Consider the following 7,045-nt stretch of genomic DNA (forward strand, 5'->3'; position numbering starts at 1 on the left):
TGCCAAGGTTTCTCCAGCTCTGAGGCTGTGAGTTCAACATCCTGATTCCAGAATCAAAACTCTCAAGGATGGGGTGGCACCCGTAGCTCAGTGGGTAGGGCGCCAGCCACATACACCGAGGCTGGCAGGTTCAAACCCAGCCTGTGCCAGCTAAAACAACAATGACAACTGCAACAAAAAAATAGCTGAGCGTATTGGCAAGTGCCTGTAGTCCCAGCTACTTGGGAAGCTGAGGCAAGAGAATGGCTTAAGCCCAAGAGTTTGAGGTTGCTGTGAGCTGTGATGTCACAGTGCTCTACAGAGGGTGATAGCTTGAGATTCTGTCTCAAAAAGAAAAAGAAAAACTCTGAAGGATGGGATGAGGAAGGAGACTGCCTCCATCCCACCTTTGCCCCTGCGAGGTCATGTCCACTCTCCTGGAGACAAAGTCTTTTCCCTTGGGCCAAAACACCAGGCTTTCAGGTGGCAGAGTCCAGCCTGTATGCGTTCAGTCCAGGAATAAAGAAATGAGCTGTGGAAACACAGCTTTCAGCAACCACCAGCCAGGCAGATCCTGTCCCAGCCGGCTCCACAACCGCCAGGACAACATCCCTCAGGCACAGGGACCCTTGGAAATTACAAGCACCATGGCAGAGGTTGGCCCTGGGTGGTGGGAGAAGCATGAGCTCTGGGCGGGCCTCTCCAGCCAGCCAGTGCCTGCCTCTCCGCAGTTAGGCATGTCCTTCCACCTCTCCACACTCAGTCTGTCCACCTGCAAAACGACCACGCCTCCCCCGGGTGTTCACTAGGAGAAGTGGGCTTGGCCCATTGCTGCTCACAGGTGAGGCCCCGACACAGCCACTCCCATCGGGCTTTACTGAGAGGGGTGGAAGGAGCGGTTCCCTGGGTTTTATTAAGCTGTCATTCCCAGCCCAGATAGGACTTTCCAGCAACACCAGCAAGGCCCAGGAGTTGGCAAACTCTGTACCCGCAATACCAGCGATAAAATTAAATGAATAAATTTCACCGAGTTAGCCCCCTCTCCTAACCAATCCTGCTGCCTGGGACGGGGTTGTGCGGAGAATATGGATGGTCCCGGGCAGGAGGAGGAAGAGGGGTGAGGCCCCCACAGGTATCAGGCAGAAGCCAGCCTGGCAGGGCCCCTGGCTGGGTCTCTGCAGCCTCCACCTTCCTTTTGTTTTTGCCCAGCTGTATTTTCTGTCCCTCTTCATCTGCCTGTCTCTCCTACTCGGTGACCCGCCTCTGGGTGCGTCTCTTCTCTCCAGAGTCGCCCGCCAGGGTCTCAGCCTGTTTCCCCCTCCCCGCTCCAGCCAACACCCTCCCCCACCCCGAACTCCCCACCCGCGATCAGCTTTCAGACCCAGAGAAGCCACAGCTGTCCGTAACCCTGGATCCTGCCAATTAAACCGCTCCTTCGCGCTCTGGCGGCTAGTAACGTCCGGAGATCCCGGCACCGACAGGCAGCCGCCAACGCGAGTGGGTGGGGGAGGCGACTGTCCCCACCCCGGGCCCGGCAGCCACCGGTCTGTCCGCTCTGGGTCCCCCCCACCCCGCCGCGCCAAGACCCCGCCCGGGCTCTCTGCCCCCCATCCCCCGTCAGGCCTGCGACGACCCCCCAGACGTCGCCTCCCGTGTCCAGCTCCCGACTCCTTCCGCCCACCCCGCACGCTCGCGTTCCCCTCTGCGCCCCTCACGGCCCGGCCCCGCGCTGTCCCCGCACGCCCGGCGCCCTCCACGCGCTGGGTCCTCGGTTTCCCTGCTCCGAACACGCTCCGCCGCCACGAAGGCGTCGCCGTGGGGACCGGGAGGGGGCACATTAAGAGCAATTAGCCCACACACCTTTGGCAGGGATACCTTGATAAATAATAGTCTGAAAGGCATGTAAATAAATATTACAGCGCATTACGCGGGAAGGAGGAGCCGTCCAGGGCCTGCGGTGAGGCGCCGCTGCCGCCACCGGAGGCAGGCACGTGCAGGCGAGTGCCAAGGTCCTGTGTCCTGGGCGCCTGCGACCCGCTGCCAGGGGCTGGGCAGGCAGGAGTGGGGGAGGTGGGGGGGAAGGCCCAAAGAAGGGAGGACCAGAGAAAGAAATGAGAAAAGAGAAAAAACGATGCAGGATAAAGGAGTGAGGACGCAGGAGCTCAGCGGAAGAGGCAGAATCTGGCTTCTGCTGGACAGGCCTCCATTCCTTGGCTCTCCGGATTCCTCTCTGCTCCTGCCCTCTCGCTAGATGCCCAGTCTCAACCCTGGGGTACCCTCCCGCACTCCCTAGGCAGTCTAGCCAGGCCCCCACAGGCAGGCCTCCAGCCAGACCTGTCACCCCTGACCCACAGCTTAAACCTCCCTTAGACGGCTAGAGCCTCAATGGAGGGGTGGGGCGCACGGGATACCCGTCCTCCCCTCTGAAACATCCACATGCTGCCCAGTTCAATTAGTGACGGCTCTGTCTTCCCAGAAGTGAAGGCCCAAACCAGCATTCTTGACGCCACTCTATCATACCCCATATCTGTCCTGTAGAGTTACTGACCCCTCCCTGAAAATGTTTCCAGAATCCTTCCACTGCTCCCTGCTCCAGGTTGCCCCCTGGACTGAGACAACAGCTCCTCCTTCCTGGCTTCCTGCTGCCACCTTGGGCCCCACAGTCTTTCTGGGGACAGAGCACAGCTGCAACAATACAAGCGGATCCAGCCACTTGGCACAAATGTTTCATTCAGAGAAAAAGTCAAAGCCTTTAAAATCTCCCACTGTGCCATCCAGCCTCCACCCCTCTGACCTGCCAATGGCTCTGACCTCGGGGCCCACCTCTGTCCCCTCTCTGGCCCTGCTGCAGCCACTGGCCTCCTCCCTCTTCCTCAGCAGTGCCAGGCCTGCTCCCACTTTTGGGCTTGGGCACTGGCAGTTCCCTCTTCCTGGAACATTCCCCAGATGTCATCATGGTTTAGCCCAACACCTTTCAAGTGTTTGTTGAAATGTTCCATTCTTTATGTAGATTCACCATGGCCATGGCCGTCCTGTTAAAACTGTGAATGGCTCTCCCCCAACTCAAAGAAAACCTCGTCAGGTGCTTTCTAGTCCCTGGTAGAATCAGCCCCTTGTAAGTTACTGCGTAGCAGTGCGCTTGTTCGTCCCCTCTCTCCCAAATAGAGAGGACTGTGAACATGAGGATTTGCCTTCCACCACCCCTCCGCTGCTGTTGCTCACAGTACCTAGAACTTGATAGACTCGGGTTACTGGCCCATCCAGGAAAGATCCCTTTCCTGGAAAGCACGTCTCTCCCAGGAAATAGTGAACAGACCAATCCAGGCCCTCCTAACCTTGTCCTACCTACCTGCCCATCCTGGTGGTCCTAACCCTTTAAATCCCTTTCTGCCACAGCCCACATGTGGATTTCTCCCTGGTCAGGAATCTCACCCCACCTGCCCTCCAGGTGGAATAAAGGCCACTTTAATTGTAGGAATTGGATCTTCGTTTTCCTTTCATCTCGCATCTCGGAATGATTTTATCCTTGGATCCTTTCAGAACTGTTGCTGGAACTTTTTTGGGGGGGGGAGGCAGCATCTTACTCTGTAACCCTGGGTAGAGTGCTATGGTGTCTTAGCTCACAGCAATCTCGAACAAAGAAAGTTATAGACAAGAACAGAGCAGGGAGTACTTGGCTGCTGACAGTGGGGGCTTGGGGTGGCCCTGGGCCTAGCACATGTGAGCACCCCCTCCACCAGCTTGGGGATCCAAGTTATAGCAGCCCCACCTCAGCCAGCACCCCCAACCCCATGGCAGAGAGCACCAGCTCCACCTCAGTCTCCCGCTGGATGTTGGACCCCAGAGCTGTGGGCAGCACTGCACGGGTAGGCCCCTGGTAACAACCACAGTAATTACTGGTTGTATGCGATCAGGGGATAATTATGCTTAATAAGTCCAAAAGTAATTACCATGCAGGCTGCTTGCTGCTTTGGAAAACAGAAGCCCCTGGTGAGCAGGAGCCAGGGAGTTGAGAAGGGACTGTGGACATGGGGCTGCTGGTCCATTTCTCTGGCAGATGAGTGAATCCTCTCTGCAGCACCCCCACAAGGACTTGCTCAGCCCCAAAATGAGGAGCTCACTGTCGCACAGGCAGCTCCTTCCCTTGTTGGAATCCTGCATGTGCAAATTTGCATACAATTTCGGCCATTCCTTGCCACACCATAACCTCTTCATTTTCTTACTCAACATCTTAGCACACGAAGAAATAGAACTAACAAAGTATCATTCATAAAAGCAAAATGTGATGTCATGTATATCCCCATGGAATGTCAAATTGACTCACTGAGAAACACTGAGGTGGTTTCCCTGTAGTCTCACTATGAAGTGAAGAAACGGAGGTTCTGGGGGCCAAGCTCATAGCAGTGGAGGGCACAGAGTCAAAACCCACAGCGCAGCCCATCTAGGCTGAAATCCACATTCCCTACCCCTCAGCTGTGCTGCTACCCCCAGGACCCTTTAGAACCAACCTAATCCCCCTTCCTAGGCACTAATCCACATCTCCTTCAGCCTTTTCTCCTTTGTGGCTGGACTCACTGTGCCCTGCCTGGGAGACTTTGTGATGCAATGGATAGGACATTCTGTAAGTCCTTCCAACGAACCCTGTGACCCTGAGCCAGGTCGCTTGACCCCTTTGGTCCTCCGTTTTTCTACCAGCACAAGGAAAACTAGGGAACCTTCAGTTCCCTGCCTCTGGCCAACCCTCAGATCTGAGCAGCTCCAGCTCACGCTAGCCCAAGGCTTCTGCTCCAGGAGTCAGGAAACTCGATGACCTTCCCCAACCCTGGGAGAGTTTTCTGTCCTCCTCACTGGGCTACCCCCAGGAAAATGCCTGAGAAAGTGCAGCAGCCAACACTCTTCCATCCAAACACAAAACCCTGCCCTTCCATGATCTCCAACATCTGCCTTTGGCTTCATTCTTAATATTTGATTTCCATCAGGAAGAGGAGAGGACATTTGCAGGACACCCCCCCTCCCCAAGACATCATATATTAAAATGCAAACACCTTCCTTAAGTTTAAAATGCAAACACCTTCCTCACCATCGCCTGGTGAGAGATTCATTTGTATGATGTAATAAGAAGTTATGGTGGTTTATAGGTATGCAATTTTTGTATGCAAGTTTAAAGGTGATAACGCTCTATGTCAGTTGTCCTACCTGCTCTGTACGTCAACCCTGTTGAGGCATGGGTGACACATCCATATTTTGCACATGAGGCAACTGAGGCCCAGGAACTGGAAGAAAAACTTGTGTGAAGTCACATGGCTAGCAAAAAGCAGAGCCAGGATTGGAACCCATGTCAGGCCCCAAAGCCTGTGCTTGTAACCACTATTCTGTACTTCCTCACAGCCTCAAAGCCACCTGCTCTGGCATCTGGGACATGCGATAAGAGAGTGAGACAGGGTGGAATTCACCCTCCCTCACAGCACTGGAGCCCAAGAGGGTCGTCACGGGCTAATGAAGCTCTCTGGCTCCATCTCGCCAGCATCTTTCCTGGCAGAAGGCCCGATGCAACTGTTTCTCCACTAAGAGGGATCCCAGAGGGAAAGAAAAGTGTCTGAAAGAACAAATTCCATAACAGAAGCTTCTCATCTATGCCTGCCACAGTACAGTGGGGGACAGAGAACATGCAAACATAATTAAGTGCCTTCCACCTCCCTGTACCACCAGGCCTGCAGGCCAAGGGAGGGGACAGAGAGGGAATAGCCTCCCTTAGTTCCTGTGCACTTCAGAGGACACAATATGGACTGATGGAAGATATGTGCCTTGGAGCCCCCAGAGTGGAAAAAAAAAATTGCTACTGCCATAAAAATAATGGAACTGCCAACAGCCCATAAAAATCTTCTCTATTACTATGAAACGTGTGACATGATTTTTTTTCCTACGAGAGTATCAAGATTATAATTTTCTAAAGAAAACCAGAAAATAATATCACTGAAAAACAATGTTCCATGGGAGAGGTGGGCTAGGGTTAGGCTGCACAACACTCCAAGTTAGTGAGTCCCAAAGCACCCCGCAGGGGATTTTCAGACATGCTGAAGGTAGGTGCTGACCCCAGAGGATTCTGATTTAACAGTTGAGATTCGAAGCTTTGGAGTCACAGTGTTAAGCAGACATTCCACAGCCTCCAGCAGAAGATTCTCCAACCAGAGCTGTGGTGTGGGGACCACTGCCCATGTGCCCAGTGCTGTTTCAGCACCAGGGACAGGGGCGCACACAGGGACTCTCTCAAAAGTACTTGATCACTCTGCCTATAAAGGGTGTTACTTTTGGGCAGCACCTGTGGCTCAGTCGGTAGGGCGCGGGCCTCATATACTGAGGGTGGCTGGCCCCATATACTGAGGGTGGCGGGTTCAAACCCAGCCCCAGCCAAAAACTGCAACCAAAAAGTAGCCGGGTGTTGTGGCGGACACCTGTAGTCCCAGCTACTCAGGAGGCTGAGGCAAGGGCACCTGTAGTCCCAGCTACTCAGGAGGCTGAGGCAAGAGAATCGCTTAAGCCCAGGAGTTGGAGGTTGCTATGAGCTGTGTGAGGCCATGGCACTCTACCGAGGGCCATAAAGTGAGACTCTGTCTCTACAAAAAAAAAAGAGATGTTACTTTTTTCTTTCTTTCTTTTTTTTTTTTTTGTGAATGAAGAAGGGTGGGAACTTCTCACCTCCTCCTCTCCCTGTGTGGGAAGAAAACACGTGCTCTGAGTGATGACCGTGGATTGAGGGGGACAGACTCACATCAGTCTCAAAGGCACACTTGCCCAGCAAAAAGAAAAGAAACAAATTAATCCCGCCACCCCACATTTATCTGATAATGAGGAAGAAAGAGGAAGGAGGTGGAAGAGTCTAGGCCAGGAAATGTTTAAAATCCTGTGTAATGATCTTGAGTTTCCCCTTAGCTGACTGTGTGGCCCTCTGTGGGCCTGACCAGGACATTGTGTTGGCCCTGTGGCCAGTAAAGCTGTGTTTGGCCCAGATCTTTTTGATCACTCAGATGGTGCTCCCCACCCCAAAAAATGAAAGACAGGAGGGCAT

The sequence above is a fragment of the Nycticebus coucang genome, chromosome 22 (genome assembly GCF_027406575.1).
Source record: "Nycticebus coucang isolate mNycCou1 chromosome 22, mNycCou1.pri, whole genome shotgun sequence".
Classification (NCBI taxonomy): Eukaryota; Metazoa; Chordata; class Mammalia; order Primates; family Lorisidae; genus Nycticebus; species Nycticebus coucang.